Here is a 23596-nt window from a genome sequence, read left to right as displayed (position 1 = left end):
CCAGGTGGGCCTTACAGTGGCTGACAGTGGTGGTGGTGGTCATGATAAAATGACTAATTCAATTCTTAGCACCATTGGTATAAGATGTATTTGCGTGTGTATGTGTGCGTGTACACATGTACCCTTTCATGAATTCACAAGGCCATCTTGTTATATAAAGATTATACATGGGCGGGCCGCGGTGGCTCAGCGGGCAAGAGTGCTTGCCTGCTATGCCGGAGGACCCCGGTTCGATTCCCGGCCCCAGCCCATGTAAAAAACAAACAAACAAACAAAATATAATAAAACAAGAAAATGTTTAAAAATGTTTCCCTTTCTTCCTCCCTTCCTTCCTTCCATCCTTCCTTCCTTCTCTCTGTCTTTCCTTCCCTTCCTCCCTTTAAAAAAAAAAAAAAAAAAAAAAAAAAAAAGATTATACATGAAGTTTCAGAAGGAAGACTTAGGGTAAATGGAGAAAAACTATATTCAGTATGGCTTCATGCCTTGGAACTGTGAATCACTGATCATTGGAAGGGTGATACAAAGTTGAATGATGATAAGAGCTAACAGTTAATGGGTTCTTACTAAGTGCCAGGTACTCCTCTAAGTTCTTTACAAAGACTAACTCACAGCATGAATCTCATAGCAATCCAAGGAGGAGTACTTTCATGTTTTCCTGTGTTACAATTGAGGAAATTGAGGCACAATGACATTAGCTAACTTGTCCAAGGTCACACTGCTAGTAACTGATACAGCTGGGACTAAGCTGATCAAGCCCAGCTTGAGTCTCTGTGCTTAATCGTTCAGGAGCTGCCTCCAAATGGGATGTTTCAAACAATATTTCTGCATTGAGTTTGCTTATGTATTACCTTTGTCATCAAGTTTGACCAGAAATACAATATAGAAGATCTTGGAGCCTCTGAGAGGAAAAGAACCCCACATTAGGGAGGAAAGTAGCAGCTTTAAGATAGAATTCCTAGTTTGAGAGTAGAAAAGAAAGGGAAAGAAGCAGTTAATACACTAAAGCCAGAGCTGTGGCTTGGGGGTGACAGTTGGTCCCCAGCCTGTCTGACTCTCCTGGTTCTGGGATCCTTTCAGGCTTGTCACGTACCTCCTTTTTCACCATCCCTTTCCAGATATTAAACACCAAAATGTTAGCATTTACCTATGTCCTTATATAAACCTGTCCTCCAGACCAGTCTTTCTTCTTCCAATACCTTATATCAGTGGCAGCTAGATTAACCTTTCTGACAGACATGTCAGATCCTGTCACTACAATTTCAATAATTGGCTCCTACTACCCTAAAGTTTAATTCAAACTTCTTAGTAGGGCTTCTATGGTCCAGGAATCTGAACCCTATCTGTCTCTCTTGCAACATTTCTCCAGTGACCAAGGCATCACCACACTTCAGGTTGAATTCCTTTCTCTAACATGTATAGGTTACACTTATTTTTTGTTTCTTAGACTCCCCTTCTTACACTCCTTTACTTAATTATCATTGACCCCTCAGGTGGCAGCTTAGTTGTTATCTCCTATAGATCTTTCTTAATACTTTCCTTGTCATAGCACAGTGGTTTTAAGTACTATGTGAGCTACATGAGGGTAGGGATCTCCTGGCCAAGAATTAGCACTCAGTAGGTGGTGAACTTTATGAATAGATAAAACAAGAGGAAATGTTATGCCTAGAGCAGAAAGGACATTCAAAAAGAGATTCTTGAGCATCCTTCACACAATCTACACGTTTCAGAGGGCCAGAGCAGCAGCCAGGTTTTCCATCTCTAGCCCCTGAATTTTTCACTGATCAGACATTGGGCCATGTTTAACCACAAACTTCAAGATCATGATAGAATTCTCTGGACTTTTCTTATGTCCAATGGAGCTAACCTTCTACAGTTCAGAAATACTGTTTTCCTTGGTATCTCCTACCCTCATCCCAACTGGTATTTTAAACTAAATGTGGAACAGTGTCACTTCTAATAGCCAGTTTAACTAAGTTTTGCAATACTCCTAGGAAAACCACTTAAGTGAGGAACTTTCAGCAATAAACTCAAATTGTCTCAATTACAAACCTGTCAGGCTATTTCTTTACTGCTCAATTAAGGGGCATTATCAACTATAAAATCAACCTTAATTAAAATCCACAAATGGATAAAATTAGGGAATATTAACTATAAATAATTTTGAGTACTTTTACATAGGATCAAAATCTCACACCCGATGCAATGCATACTAATGCCAAAATACACTTAAAATATATAGAATGAAAGGAATTATAAGAAGCTAGCTTTCCTGAAGTTAGGAAACAAAATAGCTTAAATAAAGTATGTTGTTGCTAGACTGCTATTAGATTATTATTGCATGATGAATACTGTCTTTCGGTATGCTTGAGGCCAAAAAAAAGGCATTAATAATATTTAACGCATTAATGATATATTTTAGCTAGGAGGTTAAATGATGTTTGCAATGCAACACTTCTTAAAATGTCATAGTCTTCTGAAAATAACACATGGAAACAGTAAAACAACTCCCATTTATGAATACTAGAATCAATGAAATTAAATAGAAATACTTTCCTAAGTTACGTATTTAACTAGGACAGCAAGCAAAAGAAGCACTAAGGCATGAAGTTGGAAAGCAATAAATTTTATGCACCCTCAGGGTATACTGCCAAAGTAAGGGTAACAAAAATGAAGAATGCTGTGGTAAGGCTAGCAGAGAAAGATGTGCTCCATCACTAAGAATCACAGAACAACATAGGGCCTCTGTAATGTCATAGGCGGACACTGTTCATTTGTGCTCAAAAAATCAGATGGGAAAGTTTAGCAATGTGCCTAAGCTCAGTAGCTAATGACACAAAAGAACTTGAAGTCAGGGCTCCCACCTGCAGTTGCACAGGCTGTGCACTACCCAACCTGAGTGGTCATCTTTCACATAGACTGTGATGCAAACAGCAGTCCCAGCAGCTGTACAACGCTCAATCATCACCACCAGTCAGTGCAGCTCTGCTTAAGGTCCTTCTCAGTCTTCATTTTTACTCCGTATCACGTAAACTCCTTCACATTGATGTTGCTTAGGGGAAAGGTAATTAATATCAGATACGAATTTCTCTCCTTTACCTACTGGCAAAACCCATAAGCTCAACCTACCTTCCCATAGTCAGACCTTTAATTTGGAACTTTCATTGCTTTTAAAGTCAGGATAATTGAGATTAACTCTGTGATCTACTGCTTAATATCTCTTAACTCTGGGCTACTTATCATTCTCACTATGACACGGTTTCCTCAGGTATAAGAATAGAGTAATATTTACCTGGACTATCTCGGGCATTTTAAGAAGAGGGGGAAAGAGAAAAGGAGGAGGAGGGGGGAGGAGAAGGAAGAGAAGAGGCGGAACAGCAACTGAGGGGCCAAGCAAAGAAGAAGGTTAAAGCATTAGAATGAGGAGGATCAGACCTGGGACAGCAGAGAAAGACTTCTAAAATATTGTCCTAAATAAGCTCAATGTACTAAAGGAAAAATACAAAAATAGAACTAAAGGAATTCAGGAAAATGATATATGAACACAAAGAGAATATCAATAGAGAGACTGAAATTATGAAAAGGAACCAAACAGGGATGAGACCAAAATAACAGAAATAAAAAGTTACCTTGAGAGGGAGTACAAGGGTAGTTCAGTGGTAGAATTCTCGCCTGTCATGCGGGAGTCCCAGGTTCGATTCCTGGTCTATGCAGCACACCCCCCTGCCCCCCCCCAAAAAAAACTTCAACAAATGGTGCTACAATAATGGGATAGTCACATGGAAAAAAAATGAATTGTGACCCCCACCACACAGCATACAAAAAATATAAAAGTTACCTAGAGAGTTTCAAAAGCAGATTGGAGCTGGCAGAAGGAAGAATCAGAAAACTTGATGATATGACAATTGCAACCGTCCAATCTCAGTAGCAAAATGAAGAAAGAATATAGAAAAGTCAACAGAACCTGTGGGACACAATAAACCATTTTGTGCCATGCACTGTGGGATTCTCAGATGGAGAAGAAAGGGGCAGAGAGAATATTCAAAGTAATATTGACTAAAAACTTCCAATTTTTAAAAAAAGGCATGAATAAACACACCAGACATGCAAGTGATCTAGAAACAGGAAAAACCCAAATAGACCCATACCATGGCATGTCACAATCAAACTATTGAATGCAAATGAAGAAGAGAGAACACTGAAAGCCAGAAAGGAGAAGACATGTGTCATGTCAAGAGATCCCCAGTAAGATCAAATGCCAATTTCTCATTGGAAACCATGGAGGCAAGAAAATAGAGGGGTGACAAATAAAGTACTTAAACCTAAAAAACTGCTAACCAAGAATTCTGTATCCAGAAAAACTATCTTTTAAATGAAAGGGAGATTAAGATATCCCCAGCTAAACAAAAGAAAGTTGAGGGAGCTCAATGTCACTAGATTGGCCCTACAAGAGATGCTAAAAAGAGTTCTTGCAGGGGAAAGAAAAGGACAGGACAAAAGACTGATGCCACATGAAGAAATAAAGATCTCTAATGAGGGTAAAAACATGGGTGAATATAAATGTCAGTATTATTGTATTTTTTGTTTGTAACTACTGGATCTAAAAGGCAAATGTATAAAATGTGAGGACAAATCATCAGTTTTTGGTGTCATAATGCATACATATGTATTATGTAGATAGGGGAGTCAGATAATTATAGGAACCCAGTCTTCAATAGTCTTTGAAGGCCCTGTTTTATATACATGTTCTAGTTTGCTAGCTGCCAGAAAGGAAGGGAAGGACATCTCCCAGATATGACATACTAGCCCTTCAGAAACAGGAGCATGCATGGGAGAGGAAATAACAAATGAACAAAAGCATACCTCCTGTTCTAGTCTGCTAGAGGCTGGAATGCAATATACCAGAAATGGAATGACTTTTATAAAGGGGAATTTAATAAGTGGCTAGTTTACAGTTCTAAGGCTGAGAAAATGTCTCGATTTAAACAAGTCTATAGAAATGTCCAATCAAAGGAATCCAGGGAAAGATACCTTGGTTCAAGAAGGCTGATGTAGTTCAGGGTTTCTCTCTCAAGCGAAAGGGCACATGGTAAACACAGTCAGAGTTTCTCTCTCATCTGGAAAGGCACATGGTGAACACAGCATGATCTGCTAGCTTCTTCTCCTGGCTTCCTGTTTCATGAAGCTCCCCAGGAGGCATTTTCCTTCTTTATCTCCAAAGGTCACTGGTTGGTAGACTCTGCTTCTCGTGGCTATGTCATTCTGCTCTGCTCTTTCTGAATCTCCAATCTCCAAAATGTTTCCTCTTTCATAGGACTTCAGAAATTAATCAAGACCCACCCGAATGGGTGGAGACATGTGGTCACCTAATCCAGTTTAACAACCACTCTCAATTACATCACATCTCCAGGGAGATGATCTAATTACAGTTTCAAACATACAATGCTGAATAGGGATTAGAAGAAACAGCTGCCTTTACAAAATGGGATTAGGATTAAAACATGGCTTTTCTAGGGGACACACATTTTTTCAAACTAGCACAATACAATTGAAGTTAAGTTTGTATTAAAGCAAATGAGTTTGCTCTAAATTTAGGATATTAAAAGTAAGCCCATGGTAACAAAGAAATTACTGGAGAATATGCAAGGCAGAGGCAGAAAGTAGAGAACAGAATACATTAGATGAGCTAAAAAACAGGAGAGAAAACTAAAAAAAGATTGGAATATAGACTGTAAGCTTTATATCAATGCCAAGCTTCTTGAACTTGATAAATGTACTTTAATTACATAAGTGAATATCCTTGATCTTAGGAAATATACGTGGCAGTATTAAGTGTTCAACAAGCATGATGAATACAATCTACCCTCAAGTGTTCAGAAAATGGATTGATAGATAAATAGATAGATACACTGATGGGTACATCGATAATGGATTGATAGATGGATACACAGAATGATATGGCAAATGTGACAAAATGTTAATATTTGTAGAAGATTAGGGTATCTTGGGGGAGAGATAGTGGGCTGTTGGGGTTCTCTGCATGGGGTTTGCATTATTTTTGCAGCTGCCTGTATATTTCAAAATATTTCAAAATTAAAAGTTTAAACAACTGAAAGAAAAGTGGAAAAATTTTCATGTTTCTTTTTGCTTTTACAAACGTGGCTACTGGAAAATTTTCAATTATTTACGTGGCCTGCATTATATTCTATTTGACAGGGCTGCCTTAGAGCATTTTGCTTCTAGAAATCAAAATATTCACACATACATTCCCAGATAACAGGACTGGATGGAGAATTTTTGACGTTTAGATAGACAGACTTGCATTCCAGGGCTTGCCAATAAATTTCACCCTAATATATTCTGCCCAAATAATCATCCCATTCTAAGTCTTATTATTTGTAAATGTAATACAAAGTAGTTTGAAAGTACTAAAGACATTTTTCTTTCATTTGTTCCATTTATAATTATTTCACAGAAACATTCATCTGGCTCCTAACGGTGCACAGATGGCAGATTTAAATGTAGTGATTTAAGAAGAGTTTGATAAACAGCAGGGTTTAAAGAAACCAACAAGAGAAGATGCAGTGTTCCTACACTAGTGACAGTGGGGAACTCTTAGTTTTCCAGGGCTGATGCAACAAAGCACCACATACTAGTTAATTTAACCGATAGAAATTGTCTTACAGTTCTTGCAGCTTGAAATCTAAAACTAAGGTGTGGGTAGGGCCATGTTTCCTTCTTAGGGGGTAGAATTCATTCCATGCTTCTCCCTTGCTATCTAGTGGGTGGCCAGCAAGCCAGAGCACTCCACTTGTGGCAACATAACTTAATCTCTGCCTCCTTCACATGGCTGTCTCTTTGTCGGATAAAGCAATAAAATCTGTACTTGTTGCCAAGTCTTCCATTTTACTAGATGTGAAATCTTGGGATGATGAGACAAATATGGTAAAATTAGACAACTGCATCAGAAGCATTCGAGCAAATGGTTTGGGTTGGGGCTCTTCTAAACTAGTTCTGGTACAATACAGAATAAAAACTTCAGTACAGTGTTTGGTTGAAGATGATAAAATTGGAACAGATACGCTGGAGGAGTGGATAACTGCTTTTGAGGATTATGCACATTCCATGGATGTTACTGCTTTCAACAAGATCTAAAGTTCATCCTGGATCATTGCACTTGAATAAATGTTTGAAAAACAAAACCTGTCTCTCTTCCTTACTGATCATGCCCCAATTTTGTCTCATGATAAGGAAGCCAGTCGTGGACAGGGTCCATCCAAATCCATTTTGGACTCAACTAAATAACATCTTCAAAGACCCTATTTCCATTAGGATCACAGTTACGGGACCACAAAAATAGGACGTAAGCTCATTGTTTTGTAGAACACAGTTCAATGCCTAATGAGAACTATCAAGCGCTTAAGCCTGAGGGATGAGAGGAGGAGAACCCAGACAGGATAGCAGCACAAAGAGGAGAATTGCCAGTAGGAAGATTCTTTAAAAAAGGAGGGAGCCAGAGGAATAAATACCCTGATCTTCTTTTCCCACTCTCCAGTTTCCTGCCATTGCTTCCCATTGGCCTAAACTACGCAGAAGCCAGAAGGTAAGAAGCCCTCCCGTGTAGTCCATTTGTGTATTCTGGAGCATACAGCAGAGTAGAGAGTGGATCTGCAGGGACAGATGGAAGACCTCCAGCACAACACATAGGTTTCATTGTTCTGAAAGATGGCTCTTGTCACTAAGTAAATAAAGGAGACCAGCAATTGCACCGAAAATAAGGCATACGAAGGTAATCCCCCAAACATGTTGAATTGAGTTTACTTATGGGTTCTGGCACTTTCTTTTTCTTTTCAGTGATGTCATGATAATGCTTTCACTATATGCCCTATTATCAAGTTCAGGATTTACCACCAACTCTCTTCCTCTTAAATAAATGATCTACTTTTGCAGATGTGTTTATCCATGAGGGGGAGCGTTCATGGAGAGCTGCACTGCTCCTAGTTAGTTCCAGTAGGCTTGGGAACTTATGGACCCAAATTAACGTATTCTATCTAAAAAACATTAACTGCTATTTTAATGAAGACATAAAAACAATCTCAACGATCAATTTTTTTCAGTTTCTTGTGGAATAACTCATTCTGTCAGACCCATCCGGGTGCAGGCCAGCTTAAAATTGGATGATCCATGGAGCCCATGGCCTGGTATCATTTTATGGATGAGGCAGACAGCTGGGAACATCTGCTTTAAGATTTTCCAGGTTAAAACTTTATCTCCATAGCTAAATGGGACAGAACTCTAGGGTTTTTAACCAATTACTTACACACTTACTCAATATGATTCATGGATCTTCTCTGTACAGAGTAACAATTCATTTTTCCTCCAGATACTTCTACGGCTCACATCCACACTGAACTGGGTGACCCATGTATCTAAGTAAGAATATTAGTCCAACTTTGTCTTTCTTCCTTGATATTTATATCTATTTTGAACACATACTTGAATTCTGCCTGTCGTCAAAACAAATAGGTACGTAGACTTTTTTTTAACCAACTCAGAATAACAATAGAACAGCTAAAGACAACAGATTTCATCCTGTGACACTAAAGTCACTGACATTTTTCTTAGCTTAGAAAATGAGACACTATAACAATGCAATACTCTCTATTCATCTTTATTCTCCAATTTGTTTAATTTATTATTTTAGTTTATATCATCAGAAAGCAAACCATTCAGATGAATGAGAGAAGTACTTAAGGTGTAGAGTGTAATAAAGTAGGCTATGAGTCAGCTTCTCAATAGTAAACCTGAGGGACTCATAAATTATTTAACCTCTCTATACCTAAGGTTCTCCAGATATAAAAGAGGGAGAATAATTACTTACATTACTATAGCAATGAGATCATCTAAACAGGGGCTGGATAAACACCATTAGCTATTAATTAATATAAGGTTATCAATGCAAATTGAAATGAAATTCCTACAGATTCTACAACAACCGTCAATATGACAACATTTTTCTGTATCTTTTGCAAAGTAGTCTTTGAAGGCCCTGTTTTCTCTGTACACACACACATTTTGTCACCAAAAAATCCCAAATTCATCCCTTGATTAGTTCTAGAAAATGTCTGCTTCTTCTAATAATTGTATATGATTTCTATAGCCAGGATGAAAAATTCATAAACCAACATGTTTCCATTTTGGTTTTAGCTATCAGGACACTTTCCAGCTGTTAGAATTAGCATCTCCCAGGTGCTTCTAATCCTTATAAATGGCCTCCTATTTTTATCTGTTTGTCTTATATCATATTCATTTCCCTCTGTAAGCCACCTCAAGTCTTTTCAGAAGTCACTGAGGTATAAATTATAAAGAAATACTTATGTATTATATATTTAAAAATGAATGCAGATTTTTTTTGTGGCTTTTTATTATCCCTGCTCTGGGGCCATTTCATTGCCAACTGACATCCTACTACAAGAAAGATGAAGTAAGAGGAAAGGACTGAAAATTAAATTAATCATTGCTAGATAAGTTTCGGAGTCTTAAGCAAATCATGCCATTGCAGTAAAGAGCTTAAAACTGAATTATTTATACTCTTTTTAGAACACTAATCTCTTTAGTGATCTCAGTTGGGGAAAAAAGCAGCAATCGCTTTTGATAGAGAAAAGAGTGAAATCCATTTTGGTTTATAATAATTAGGAGGGGAGCATGTTTAAAGAGGTTCACAAGTCACACCCCCGATTTTTTTATTCAGCAGGTGGGGAGGAACTTTGGATCTTTGTATTAAATAGAAAGCACAATAGCTAGCTCAGGCTGATGATCTGAGGGCCACACTATTTGAGATGTTACGCAAAGCGATAGCCTATGCAAGAGGCAAACAAATTCTCTGAAACATCTTTGCCTTCATTAAAATGTAAGCCTGGGTTGATTAAAGTCATCTAGATACTGACATCTACCAAAAAAAACACTTGTTATTAACTGGTCTATCCAATATTCAGAATGAATAGTTGAATAGTCCATTACAGAGTGAGCCAAAAATATTTACCCAAGACCCCAAGCATTCAGAGAAATATTCTTGGAACACTGTCATTAAGCCAGAGGCCTGTTTGACTGTTCTGGACATATAACACAATTTAATTACATATTTCTCCAAAAAACATGTTAAATATATCATATTTTAATAATATCATAATTTGTTATGACCATATTTAGTTATAAGTATTCAAGATATTAACCTCCCTTCACATTAAAAAAAAAAGAGAATGATACTTTGCTTGCAAGTTTACAAAACTTAAGTGATTTATGTCTGTGAAACATAGTAGGCTTTCAATAGATGGTACCTTCAAACATCTACCACTGTGGTAGGGAAGGTTTTATGTTCTGCTTTGTAAATACATTTGACATAGTTTTAAAATACACATTTTACATTTAATGTAAAAAAAGAACAACAAGCTTTGAAACGTCTAGGTATAAAAATATACAAGAAAATGTCAGGAAAGATTGCCTTAGAAATACAAAGAAAAATCTCATTATCAATGGGAATGTAAATTGATATAATTTTGGAAAGCAATTTAACAAATTGCTATTGATCTTCATGTAAGGATATATAATGTTCATTGCAGCAGTATTCACAATAGAATGATTCTTACTAGAGACCATTTTAAAAATCATAGTTTACTTGAAGCTCTGGTTCTCAAATGTTAGAATCAGAATGACCCAGAGGGTTTGCTAAAATACTAGTTGCTGGGCCCCCTCCAATAAGTGTCTGATTCAGGTGGTGTAGGTCTGAGGTCCAAGACCTACATGGTTCAAGAATTTGTGTTCTTAACAAGTTCCCAGAGAAAACTGATGCTGTTGGTCTGAGGAACCACATTTTGCAAACTCTGGTCAAGATGCAGCTGTGGGAAAGAGAAATCAGAGCCATATCCTGATACATTATAATCTCTCAGATACATTGAAAACAAGTTGCAAGATGCTGGACCATGTTTTTGTATTACTACTTTAAAGGATCGATCCCTACATGTGCTTGCATAGACATATATGGGGTGCTGCCTGGCAACCAAGGATGTGGGGGTAGAAAAAAGATATCCTCTTCATTTTATATCTCTAATGTTTCAATAATTTTACATATATATATATATTATCTTTAAGTGAAGCTATAAGAAGAGTAATCCAGAATATTCAAGCTTAATTTCTCTTCAACTGACTTACAAACCCCTTTCATTTTCCTAGACCAAGAGCATTTTAATCCAAAGGTAATGCAGTATCATAAAAGTTGACATCTGGAGAATCCCAAAGCCGGCTCCACTTACACATTTTCTTGGCATCCTGTTAGGATGATGTTCCATTAATGGACTCAGAATGACAGGGATATATAAGAAAATGCCTGTTTCTTTTAAAGCAGTGAAGTACAATGTGAAAATAACAATTTAATGTCAACATGTAGGAACAGATGAAAACAGAAAGAGATAATCTGCTCATTTACCTTTAGGTGGTATGTGTTGGTGAAAGCACCTTTTATTTATACCGGCTTCCGAGGTGAAAAGATTATTGTCTAAAACAGTTGGATTGCTGAACATTTCTTTAAATAGGAAGCCAGTGCCTGGTAGGGAGTTTCACTGTAGCTAATTCACATTTTCAACAACAAAAACAACTTTTTGAATTTTCCTTTTTATGACTTGGGTTAAAACTTTTTTGGCAGACGAAAATGCAGTGTTCATCTCATCTAGCTGAGATCTGGACATGTTCCTTTTATGTTGAAGTAGCAAATTACTAAGAGTACACTCAATGGAAAAATAAAATCTACTTACCAAGAAGTTTTTAAATATACATTCTACAAACAATAAAAATAAAGCACATAAAATAATTCTAAGGGCTAATAAATACAATGTTCATAAAACCTCTCTCACAAATATGCTGCAATCTGTTAATGGTAGATTTTATCTTAATATTAGCAAAATATTATATTTTTTAAGGTATAAACAAAATCAGTGTCAGTTAATGGCGTATGTTATTTTAAGATTATTGAAACCTGGCCTATGGAATCCTATGATAAAAAAGATAATATAATTGACTCTGGTGGAACAAAAGAAATCACCATTTGGTGAATGAGTGAGAGCAACTAAACAATGCCTTGATGAGAAAACTTTACTCCAAATGGGTAACAATTTGTCAAAAATAAGTTTCCATTAAAACAAAATTGTAGAGGTCTAATAAGCATAGGGGTTAACTGTCTTTGACTTACAGATATGTAATTAAGGTTTGAGTTTATACTTTGTCATCAACTGAGGACCTAAGGAAAATTACTTTGATTTCCTGAGGTTCAGAATTCTCATGAGTAAAATATTCTCATCAGTAAAATAGGAATATTAGAATAATATCATCTATTACAACTCGGTTAAACAAGATAGCCCTCCACCAAAACCCCAGTATTCAAAATTAAAATGTTGTTTCTATTATTGGGTGGTCAGTACACAGCATTCATGCTATGCTTTAAAATATTTAAGCCAATAGAAAAATGTTTATGAATCCATATATATGTGCCACATGTACTCTTAACACGGGGGGGGGGGGGGAAGCAATGTTTTATATTTAGCTCTAATAAAGAAAGCCTGATAGGGATTAAATTTGTAATGGTTTGCCTTGTTTCTAAGGAGTTTTACAAGGCTCAGAAGGATATATAAATTACTGCATGACAAAAATTAGAAGCATCTAAGAAATTCTGGCAAGTAAAAGCAGGAATATAAAATGGAGTTAAGAAATGTTATAAGCCCAATATACTAATACTCAAGTCACAAATTTCATACTGAGCTTTTGAATCTCAAGAAAAAGGACATTTGGTTGGTAATGTAATTCACCATGTCCAGAAACTTGTTTTGTTTTGTTTTAATTCCACCGGTGAAACATAAGCACGCCTGATGTCAAGATTAGAAAGCAGTAGCCCTGTGGTTGAGGATTCTGTTGGTACAAACCATTCTGAGCCACATCTGGCTAGGACACCCAATGCTGAGTCTTATAGGGCTGCTCCTCACAGCATCATTCATGGGGGCTGAGCTTTACCTGGATAGAACATAAAGTTTATCATTCATGCCAGGATACTTTTGAAAGTGATTCCTTATGTATGTGCCACATGCAAACTCACCATGAGAAAAAAGAAAAAGAAATCTTTTATGTTTAACTGTAATAAAGACACCACTACCTAATCAAGGAGCAGGGAAACAGGGATAAACTGAAAGCTTTCCAGGCAAATCAGGACAAACTGTCACCCTTGGTGAATCCATTAGTTAAATTAAGTCTCTAAAGACCGAGGGAGAGAATGGCCAGTAATTTAAAGTCCGGTACACAGAAATCTACTGGAGTATTATTTACCCTCTCAATTTTATTCAGCAATTGAGATTCAGAAACCTTTTATAGGTATAAATAGTAAAAGCAGCTTTCATTTTCCTGGACTTATCATGTGCCTGGGACTCAAGGTTCCAAGGATTGGCAAACCATGGCCTGAGAGCCAAATCCAGCCCTCTGCAAGTTTTTTTCAGCCTGTAACTAAGAATGTTACTTGTTTATTTATTTGACTATGAATCTATAGATAGCCAGTTTAACATTTTTTAATCGTACAATTCATTAGCATTAATTATATTTACAATATTGCCCTATCACCACCACCATCCATTGCCAAAACATTTTCATCATCCAAAAGAGAAACTCTGTACCATTATTAAGCAGTCACTCCCCACATCCCTTTCCCCACAACCCCTGGTAACCTCTACTCTAGTTTTCGCCTCTGTGAATTTACTTATTGTAGATATCACATATAAGTAGACTCATACAATAGGTGACCTTTTATGTCTAAGCTAATTTCAGTTAGCATAATGTTTGCAAAGCTCAACCATGTTGTGGCATGCAACAGAACTTCACTTCTTTTTATGCCTGAATATTATTCCACTGTATTTATGTAGATATAGCTAATGTGGCAAAATGTTAAAATTTGGTTGATCTGAGTTTCTGAGTGGGAGATATGTTGTTCATCTCTATATGGGTTTTACATTATTTGGCCAACTGTCCTGTTAGATTGAATTTATTTCAAAACAAAAAGTTAAAAAGGATTCTTCAGGTATTTCAGGGCCTGTGCCAGTTTGAAAGTATTATGTACCCCAGAAAAGCTATGTTTTATTCCTGATTCAATCTTGTGGGGGGAGCTATTTCTCTTAATTCTGATTCAGTATCATAGCATGGACAGTACTGATTCAATTACCTCCTTAGCCCAATTGTGGGTGTGGCCTTTTGATTAGATGCAGACTTGAGTCCACCCATTCAGGGTGGGTGTTGATTAGTTTACTGGGGTCCTTTAACAGGAGAAAACATTTTGGAGAAAGCGCAGAACCAAAACCAAGAGAGAGCCAACAGAGAGAGAGCTGACAGAAACTTCAGAGCAGAGCTGACAGATGCTGACACTTGGAAAACAGAGATGCAGATGTTTGGAGATGCTTGGAGCCCAGCCATCAGATGTTAAGCAAGACAGAATCTGGGGAGAGCCAAGGGAATCCAAGAGATGAAAGCTGACTCTGGAGAAGCAAAGTGAGTAATTTCCACAGGAAAAGAGGCTGAGAACAACAGAGACCAGGAGCAAGGGACCAGCAGACCCAGCCACATGACTTCTCAGCTGACAGTGGTGTTCCTGACACATTGGCCTTCTTTGAATTAATGTACCTTTCCTTGGATATCTTAGTTTGGACATTATTACAGGCTTAGAACTGTAAACTTGTAACTTATTAAATTCCTTTTTAAAGTCATTCCATTTCTGGTGTATTGCATTCTTGCATCTTACCAACTAATACAGGGCCCATACCATAGAAGTTTTAGAATAAGCTGTTGTATGTCTGCAAAACATAACAACCGTCCAAACAAAAACATAAAATCCTGTTGATATTTTGATAGGAATTACATTCAATTTATAGACCAGTTTGGGAATAATTTATTATATTTCTACTTGTTCAGATATCCAATCTATGAACACAATATATCTCTCCATTTATTGAGGTCTACGTTTATTTCTTCCATTACATTACACAATTTTCAGATTACCAAATTTTGCATATTTTAAATGTATGCATGCATATTTCATTTTCCTTGAAGCAATTCCATTTGATGCTGTACTTTTAATTTGGCTTCCAACCAATTCACTGTTGACATATAAAAATGCAATTTATTTTAATGTGCTGATCTTGAATCATGTGACCTTACTGAAGTCATTTACAAGTTGTAAGAGATCTGTGCAGATTCCTTGGGGTTTTATAGGTGTCATCTATAAAGAGAGACAGTTTTATTTATTCCTTTGCAATATGCATGACTTTCATTTCCTTTGTTTCCTTATAGCAGTTGCTGGAAGCTGTCCCAGTTACCTGATGAATATGAGTGGTTAACATGGACAACCTTGCTTTGTTTCTTATCTTAGTGGTAAACCACCCAGTCTTTCGCTATTATGTCACTGGCTGCAGGCTTTTTGGAGATGCTATACATTAAGCTGAAGTAATTTCTTTATATTCTTAATTGAATTTTTTAATCATAAATTGGTTTTGAGTATGTTGATATGATGAATTATACCAATTTTCACATGTTGAACCAACCTTGCATTCCTGAGAGAAACCCAACTTGGTAATGGTCTATAATTATTTTTATACAATGTAGGATTTAGCTTGCTAGTATTTCATTGAGGAATTCTGCTAAGTTTATGAGAGATACTGGTCTACAGTTTTCTTTCGTTTTTATAACGACTTTGTCTGGTTTTGGTCCAGGGTAATACTGACCTCATAAAAGAAGCTGGAAATTGTTCTCTTACCTGCTATTTTTTGGAAAAGATTGTATAATTTTTTGTAAAATGTTGTTTTTCACCAACTTCAGGAAATATTCAGACATTATTTCATTGAATACTCTTTAGCCTCATTCTCTTTCCTCTTTTTCTGGGACTCAGATGATGCTAACGTTGGATGATTTGTCCCCCAGGCCCTGTGGTTCTTTTCATTTTATTTTCATAACATTCATAAATTCTTTGCTGAGATTTTTAATTTTTCACTTGTTTCAAGGCAATTTGCTATTAGTTATTGAAAAATTTTTATGATGGCTCCTTTAAAATCTTTATGATATAATTACAATAATTGATTCATCTCAGTGTTGATGTAAGTTGACTGTCATTTCTCATTCAAGTTGTGATTCATGGTTCTTGGTATAGCAGGTGATTTTCTAGTATATCCTGGACACTCTGTCAATTGCGTTAGAAGACTCTGGGCTCTATTTCAATCTTTTATTTCAATTTGCAGTCACCTTTTTTTTAAGTTAAACACACAGATATTGTTCTACTGATTGTGTTCCAACAATCAATTCATTTTCAGAGTGTTACTTGTTATTTTGGTCTTCTTGGTTGATTTTGTGCTGCTGGTACTCTCAATGATCACTATTAGTGCTGCCTGAGGGGGTTGAAGGGTCTTCCCCAGGACTGTGACAGCATATCACAGTAGGGGAGGGACTTCCTGAGGTGGGTATTTTGGGTACTTGTGGCAGCATAACTGCTGCATAACAGGAATAGAGAGTGCTACCTGAGTCAATCAATTGTTGGGGTGAGATTTCCCCACAGGCACTCCCCATCTGCTCCCATGCCTCTAGAAAGGGGAGGAGAGTATCAGGCCTACCATGGAAGACTTCCTGGGCCAAGCTGTTTGTTATGGCTGGGCCTCTCTTATAGTCTATAACTGACTTCCTCATTATCTTTTAGAAGAGGGGGGATTCTCAGAATCAGTGGAAGGGAGCACTTTTCCTCATTACTTATTGTTGACAGTGCTCCTAACAGAACTGCTTTCCAGTATTCGTGGGTTTGCCTAATATTGTTAAAAGGGCTCTCCTTCAATCTAGGGGAGGAATGGGACACTATGGTTTGGATGAAATTACTACATTGGGGATCAGGAATAATTTTCCTGTCTGACTATTTATTCTGTTAGATAAGGCAGTCATAAGATACACTGCTGCTGCCTTTTTCTTCTGAACCTGGGCTTATCTACTTCTTACTTCTACTTTTTCAAGTTCTCCTTTGGTGCCTCTTGCATTCTTTCCAGGATTTGTGGTTGTGCTTACAGTAGCAGGGAAAAACGTAACTACTCCATCTTGTCCAGAATTAAAGCTCTCATTTACATCTAAAAATTATATAACAATTCTATTTATTCCCTTTTGTTATTCTTTGTTGTTGCTGTTGCAATTTATTTAAGAAATTCAGTCATTTATGTTCTTGAATTGACTGCTTTAGATTAGGCTAATTGCATCCCTGTGGTGTCTTTTTTTTAACTTTTTTTATTTTAAAATACTTTCAACTTCACAGGGCAGTTATAAAAATAATGCAAAGCTCATACAGAGAACTCCAACATACCCCCCATCCCAAGAAAACTGTATTGACCAATTTAACACTTTGTCACATCTGTCATTTCATCTTATCAATTCTCTATCCATCCATCCATCTACCTATCTATCTATCTACCTATCTATCCATCCAACCATCCATCCACCCATCTATCCTTCCATCAGTCTGTCCATCTATCCTCAACCCACTTTCATTTTCTGAGCAACTGAGTGCTCATGCTACTTGAACAATTAATACTGCCATGCACATTCCCTAAGTGCAGTTACCAAATTTAAGAAATTTAATATTGATATAAATATAAATCTTACAGTCTACGTTCCAACTTTTCATATGTTACTATGCTGGTTTGAAAATGTTCTCTTAATCCCCATTCAATATTGTTTAGGGTGAACCCTATGATTAGATTGTTTCCATGGAGCTATCATCCACTCAATTGTGGTGTGACCTTTTGATAGAAGGAGTGTGACTCTGCCCATTTAAGGTGTGTCTTGATTAGTTTACTGGAGTCCTTTAAAAGGGAAACTTTTTAGAGAAAGCTCAGAGCCCACAGAGCCAATATGAGACCCAGATATTTGGAGATGTAGAAAGAAATGCCCCTGGGGAATGTTTGAAAGCAGAAGCCAAAGGACCAGCAGATACCAGACACCTGCCTGCCCAGCTGGTGATCTGAACCCATCTGCCTTTCTTGAGGCAAGGTATCTTTCTCTGGATGTCTTAGTTGGACATTTTTATAGCCTTAGAACTATAAACTTGTAACTTAATAAATTCCCTTTTTAAAAGATTTCATTTCTGGTATACTCATTTCCAACAGTATTAACAAATTACAACAGCTATGCAGGTTTTTCATGTTACCCTGTTACTGCAGTCCTTTAACTGTTTCCTGGAGCTCTGACAAAGATGTTTTGGCCAGTTTTTGCTGATTATTCACAGCCTCTGTGGGGCCAGAACCCGGAAGTACCTCATTCTGTCATCTTAATTAGAGTGGGGCCCCCTGTGCTGTCTTTCAACTGGTACTTCTATTGCCTAAACTGGCAGTTAGATCTATAGGCTTGATTAGACTTGTGTGGCTGTTTTTGGTTAACAATCATTCACAGATGGTGCTGCATAACTCCTATGGCATCAAATAAAGAAGCACCTAATTCTGGATGCTCCTCTTTCAGTGATGTTTAAATTGATCGGGAGGTTCAGGTATTATCAGTTTTCCAGCCATCTGGATCCATTCATATCTGTCAATCTGGAAAGTGTGATAAAATCTGCACTTTAGTTTTCTATCTATTTGTATCCAATTTGTATCATATTTACAATACCAGACAATCACTGGGATGTTTTGACAAAAAAAGAAAGAAATACATATATATATAAATAATATATAAATGAGTATGGCATTTATAAATGAGTATGGCAGACCCTGGTGTTAAGCAGGGAGGGATATTTCAGTGTGGAATGATTTCATAAGTGGACAGTTCATTAATGAATGTTCCCTGGCTTTCACTTGTCAATTCTACTTCATAACTATAAGGAATTGGAGGATGACCACTTACATACTAAGGATGCATCCTATGTCTCAAATGGCCTATGTTTCAAATTTTTCTTTAATTTATCCTTCTAAATTAGAATATAATGGTGTTCAACAATGACAATGTGGCTTTCTCTTTATTACACTTAAAGTTGCAAATCTCACCCCTAAGTGGATATGACAACTTAAAGTATCAGCTGTTGAAAAATAAATAGGTAAAACAAGAAAATCTTACCTAAGCCAGTCATCTCCATCTATCACAATACACTTCAATTTTTCTTTTTACCTGAATCCAAAAGCTAAGCATCATCCCCAGAGTCCCTGTGCCTCTTTCCTCCTCACCCAAGTCCAACCAAGTTCACCTTTGGCATGTTTATCATGTATATCAACTTGCCTCTTTTCCTAATACTTCCATCTCTATAGCCTAACTAGCATTCCGTTTTCTAACCTCTTCACTTCAAAGCCGTCATCTGATCCTGGCAGATTAAATGTTCTAAAGCACAAATTTTAATCCTCTTGTTAACTCTGACATTAATTAATTCCCTATTACCCTTCAAGTTCAAATTCCATACAATGGTATACAAGACTTTATGTTGTCTTAATTTATTTCTCACCAAGCCCTTCAGGTACAATTTACTTATATCCATATGACTCAGAACGTCCAAATAGCTTAAGGTGTTGACAATATTCAAAGTATTTAATGACCTGTGGAGCATGGACTCTGACAAATACGACTGAGTGTGCTAGTAAACTCCACTTGTGGGCACCACATGAAGAGCAGCCCTGTTCCAAAGTCTCAGTATTCTTCACAAAACTACTTATTAGGCCACTTCCTCTACAATGCCTTTGTTGATTTCCCCAGACACCCACAGTCCTCAAAGGATCTAACACGAAAGCCCACACCACTTCCTTTGTAACAGTTACAGCATGTGCCATTTCTCCTGATAGTCTGTAAACTTACTAAGGTTAAGAGCTGTCTGATTTATCTTTGATCCCCTTACACTCCCTAGGACAAAACCTGCCTCACCTTATATACTTAACAAAGACCTACATGTTTTTTGAGATTTAAGAGCAATTGGCATCTCCAAAGTGAAACCTTCCATATTCCATGTCCACTGTGGCCTGGTCAATCTCCCCTTACTCTGTGCTTCCATAATTTCTTCGAACTGTTAACTTTGGATCAGTCTGTCTCTTAACTACTAAACTAAGCACACACAGCATGTCTTTATCATCCCCTTATTTAGCACACTGAGTAGCAGTTAGAACAAACTCAGTGCAGGATTATAATTTAAATAACCTCAAAAGAAAGCATCAAATGAACTCAGTAATCACTGGGTCAATGAAAATACACAACAACTATGATCCAGGATTTCTTCAATGTCTAGATCGGCTAATCTGCCTTTTGTATTCATCTTCCTTCTCCAGTAAGACTGGGAACCTCCTAAACCTATAGCATGTCTGTTTTTGTCTCTCCCCTAGAACTTAATATCTCTGAATATCTGCAAATGATTGATAACATCAATATTAATATATATGAATTTCAGTTAGTAAGTAAAAGGGAAAGATTAAAAGCTGGCTACATAGGCGACAGAACTCTGGGCAGGTAGGAGAGAATGAGGCACATCCACCCTAGCCTCCTGCTGTGAGAATCCACCGTTCTTTCTCTCATTATGAAGCTGCCTCCCTCCATGAACATCACTATGAGGAACTAATTGGTTTTTTGGCTTCCAGATTTCCTATACAAGATGTCAAATGAGTTTGCACCTCATGCAGACATATCTCACAGCAGGGATGACTATCTTCGAAATGTTACATGTTTCAAATTTAACACTGTTCTGGCTGGTCTGTGGTCACTCATTTAAGGAAAACTGAAAAACATGTATTTGGTCGTTGTTCTGTTCCCAGGTCAACATCTCCTGGGAAGCTAGCATGTCTTATTCACACCCTTCACTTTCTCTCTAATGAAATGCTGCTGTTGTCTAAACAATCTTATGTTCTATCTACCAACAACTTTAAATCAATCTATATTATACAACTGTTGGATGACAAAACAGAAAATCCACAGAGAAAAGAAATGGTAGTTTATCAGCCATGAGGATATATAACTGGTTTTACTGTTTGTATTACATTTAGTCCAGCTGAAATTTATAACAACCATTCCCTAAGAATTCTTTGATAATGTCAATGCCCTAACAGACTCATCTGGGCCTTAAATGCTTTTTTCACAGTTTCTTTTCCCTGAAGTAAAAATCTATGTATTGATTAAAGCATGGTCTTTGCAGTGAAAAGTCCCAGGCTATACAATATGGCTCTTCTCTCACCAGCTGTGTGATCTTAGGAAAGTTACTTGATTTCTCAAAGATCCAGGTGATTCCTTTGCAAAATTAGGATATTATTGTTACTTATCTCATAAAACCACTATGAGAATCAAATGAGACGATTACAAAGTGTTTTTTGTTTGTTTGTTTGTTTGTTTGTTTTAGCACCATGCCTGGTCCATATATGTGGATGAAAAAAGATCATAAAATTTGGTCCTTTGTTAAACACCATTTAAAATTCTCCACTGAATATATTATGTCCTGACCTCCAAATAAACTTGGCTATGAGATCTGATTTCCAATTCGGTGCTCTGAGTTCCTCTTTGTGAAATATTTGATGGCATATACAGATGTAAGGGCAAGAATGCATAAATGCAGCATTAAGGCAAGATGTGAGGAGAGGGATTTAAATGAAAGAATAGCAGCGGAAGAACATGCCAACAGCTTAAAATTCAGCTGCCAAAGTTCACAGTACTTACACTGTCCAGATGACATCATCCAAAAACATTTACTGAAAAGTGACTGGACCTAGAGGAGAGGATGTGAAATGTACGTACTCAGGAAAAAGAAAAAAGCAATTTTGCATAATACTTAGGAGTGGCTCGTAGAAGATAGGCCCTGAGTACCTACCTATACTTTCAACATTATTTCCCCCTAGACATTGTGTTCCAATTGTAGTTACAAGAATATAAATGACCTCGCATGCAGTGTTAAGTTTTGTGTGTATAGGCGGGCGGAATAAAAACATAAATAAATACATTTCCTGGTCCTTATGCTGTTATACTTACAAATCAGTTAATGAGTGTTGGGTATTTGTACATGATTTTTTAAGAATTCTAGACAGCAAAATAATAAGAAAAAAATATGGAGACAATTGGACAATAGCCTCAATCTACCAACCACCTCTGAAATGGATTTCCCCATCGATACTCTAAAACGCAAAATCCAGAAAGCAGCCTAAAGTGGTGACTGTTTCCAAGGGTACTGAATTCTTTCTTATCTTCATCCAGGATCCACTTTTGCTGCCCAACTCCCCGCCCCACATACATTTCTCTAAGTAAAATGTTATAATTGGATACTTGGGTTTCCCTGTACAACATTCATCCCTCCTTCTAGTTACTGCACTTTTAATTTCCTTCAGGAAATTCCCCTGACTCCAACTCCCATCTTACATGAAAACTGAAGGAAGCTTGACCAATTGTACTCCACCCATCAGCCAGAGGAATACATGTCCTCAAGCTTACACCTGGGATTCCTTTCTGAACACTGAGGGAAAGATCTCTCCAGAGATCGCTAAACTGACGGGTGCTGGCAGCAGTCCTGTCTTCCAGGAAATGAGGGAGGCTGCACTGGGGTAAGGTCAACAGAAAAGAAAGCAGAGATGGGAATATGGGGGTCGGAGGCCATCTGAACCCCTGAATCTAGCCGTATCTACAGTCAACTGACTCAAGACTTTTCAGTTGTGGGAACCAAAAATCTCCTTTGGAGCTTAAGCTAGTTCTGATTTGAGATTGTATATCCTGCCAATGGAAGAGTCCGAATGAAAACAAGTGAGACGTGAGCAGAAATAGAGAGATGCTGCCAGAATCAGAGAAATATGGAGAAGGCCAGTGAGCTTGGGGAGAGAGAGAGGACTCCCAGCAAGAGCAAGAGCAGAAAAAGTTAGGAGGAAATAATAGACTAAAGGAGAAGGGGAACATAATTTGCATAATATTGCGCTTCAATGTACATTGAATTACTTGCAGAGGAAGTCAGGGTCTAGTAGAAACAAAAGGATTTTGAGTTACTAATATCACCAAAATACTGTGTTTTAAAAAAAAGCATGAATAAAAATATCAGAAAAAAGATGTTTATAGTCAATAGAGGAAGAAAGATATGACTATGAAATTTAGATCAATTTCCAAAATATCATGCTGAATCTACTATTGTATACTGGAAGACATAACTACATTGTGAGTTAGAAAAACTGAAATATTTATAGTTATATGCCCTATCATTCACAACTATCTTAGGGAACTTGAACCCCAAATGAGTTGCAATGGAGGAAAATTAATCCAAAGATCAAGAGTAGAATGAGAAATTGTATTAACACATGTCAACTGGACAACTTGTAGCAAAATACAGACTATTAGGGAACATTTTCAGTGTATACAAAAAACAAATTTAATAATTTGAGAAGGTAATTATAAAAAAAATCTGAACTTAAGAACTCATAATCAAGATATTAGGAATAAAAGAAAACATGAAAGAAAAGAAAACATCTATTGACTTTAAATCATTATAACTAGTATTCTGGAGTACAAAAGAATAAAAATTTAGTGAGAAAGCAACAGAGCATTGTTTATCATAGTCTGACCATATAAAGGA

General features: G+C 37.0%; 1 protein-coding gene and 1 non-coding gene across 4 annotated transcripts in view; one reads left to right on the top strand and one right to left on the bottom strand.

Annotated features, from left to right (window-relative positions):
* The window catches only part of CNTN3 (contactin 3), a 371507-nt gene that overhangs the window by 180393 nt on the left and 167518 nt on the right, over nt 1–23596 (bottom strand). The window lies entirely within an intron of this gene.
* Nucleotides 3640–3710, top strand: TRNAD-GUC (transfer RNA aspartic acid (anticodon GUC)). Its single transcript has one exon. It is a non-coding gene; the product is annotated as a tRNA-Asp (tRNA).

The sequence above is a fragment of the Tamandua tetradactyla genome, chromosome 15, assembly GCF_023851605.1.
Source record: "Tamandua tetradactyla isolate mTamTet1 chromosome 15, mTamTet1.pri, whole genome shotgun sequence".
Lineage (NCBI taxonomy): Eukaryota > Metazoa > Chordata > Mammalia > Pilosa > Myrmecophagidae > Tamandua > Tamandua tetradactyla.
This window is presented reverse-complemented; position numbering and strand designations above follow the sequence as displayed.